Genomic DNA, 2,092 nt, shown 5'->3' with positions numbered 1-2,092 from the left:
CTTTTTCTTGTTCCTTTTTCCTTCTCTTTTTTGCTTTTCCTTTTTTTTCATCTTATTTTTCTTTTTCCATTTCCTCATTTATTTTTCTTTTGCCATTAAGTTTTTTCTTTTCTTTTTCACATTGCAAACATCTTCCAAATTCATGAACATTGTTTGAAATAATGAACATATTTTACAAATTCATGATCATTTTTCAAAAATTCATCATTTTTCTGAAAACTTGTGAACATTTTTTTGACTGGGCAAACATTTTTCACCATCATAGAAACTCATGGATTTAAAAAAAAACATTTTCCAAATCCATGGACGTGTTTTACTCAGCGAACAATTTTCAAATTGATGAACTGTTTTTTGGCATTTGGGAGTATTTTTTGAAATTCATGATTTTTTTTTATTTTTGTGAAAATATCTCAAAAATTTCATGAAAATATCTTCAATTCGCGTACATTTTTCCAAATTCACGAAAATTTTCTGAATAAGCAAATATTTTTTGATTCCCTGAACATTTTTTCTAGATCTTAATTGTTTTTTAAAACATGTGCGGACATTATTTGCGGGCTTTTTATGATTTTCCAACATTTTATGATTTCTTGAAAAAAATCGCAATTTTTTTGAATTTTGAAACTTTTTGAAATCTTAAAATACTTTAAAGAAAAAAAAAACAAAAACAGAATTTAAAAGCAAGAAAAAACGAAATAAACAAACAGGGGAGTCCCGCCCACACGTGGCCCAGTCCAAAAACACGTGCGGGCTGTATCAGGAGGTGGGCGTCTGTTCCCCCTGAATAGGGGGCTCCCTATGTTGGCAAATCATATTTGGCGCTGCAGGCGCCGGTTAACCTGCACTAGTGATTGTGGCGCCACAAAATATAAATAGAGTTCTCGCCTCCGTCTAAAAAAATATTTTAAAACAAATTCTCAACTTCATCTCAAAAGGAAAAGGAAAAAAATACCACAGCCTTCGTCTAAAAAAACATCTTAGAAAAAATTTCTCAACTTCATCTAAAAAAGAAAAATGAAAAAAAATACCATCACAGCTTACCAGTGAGTGCCACTTTGCATAACCCTCTATTTAAAAAATACGAGAGTTCCTCACCTTCAACTAAAAATAATACATTTTAAAAATAATCCACACCTTCATCTAAAAAATTCCAAAAAAAATTCTCACCGCGACGAACCAGCTTGCGCCATAGCTATTTGCCGCCCTTCACGCGTAGCTTAATGGGTTTAATTTCGTTAACGGGCGCTAACAGCGCACAACACCTTCAGCGAGCTGGGCCGGCCCATTAACTTGTTTTCTCATTTTGATAAATGGCAAAAAACGTAGGTCCAGATAGGATTCGAATAAGTGACCTACTGGTTTCAAGAACACCGCGCTAGCCACAGAGCCACTTCCTTGGGACATGACAAATTACCTTCTTTTGAGTGTATATACTTACTGTTTTTCTAATGATTTTGTTTGGTTTTTACTTCCTTTTATTCTTACAGTTTTTGATAAATGCTAAATGCGTGAACATTTGTCATTTTCCTATTTTGTTTTGGTAAAATCTATGATCTGCTTTTCAATTCGTGAACTTTTTTTAAATTGGATAAACTTTTATTAAATCAATGAATTATTATTTCAAATTGAACGAACTTTTCTCTAGTTGAATGACTTTTATAAAAATCGATGAACTTTTTTTAAAAACTCGTGAACTTCCATGAAAATCGGTGTACTTTTTTCAAATGTATGAATTGTTTTTGAAAATCAATGAACTTTTTCAGTTTTCTTGAAATTTTTTGTAATTCATGAACTTTTTCAAAATTTTCATGAACTTTTTTAGTTTTCTCTTATCATTTTCCTTCATGGTTAATTTTATAATTTGTTTTCTTATTATTTTAATTTCATTTTTTTCTGAAGAATCTTCAAATTCACAAAACTAAAAAAATGGAACTTTTTCATGAATAGATTTTAAAATCATGAATTTCTAAAAAATGGAACTTTTTAAAATTTATTAATATTTCCCAAATGTTATTAACATTATTTTATTTTGAACATTTCTTGAAAAAATTGGAACATTTTTACAATTTCGTGGACATTTTTAGAGGAAAAA

Source organism: Triticum dicoccoides, chromosome 5A (genome assembly GCF_002162155.2).
Source record: "Triticum dicoccoides isolate Atlit2015 ecotype Zavitan chromosome 5A, WEW_v2.0, whole genome shotgun sequence".
Classification (NCBI taxonomy): Eukaryota; Viridiplantae; Streptophyta; class Magnoliopsida; order Poales; family Poaceae; genus Triticum; species Triticum dicoccoides.
Note: the sequence above shows the minus strand (reverse complement) of the source record.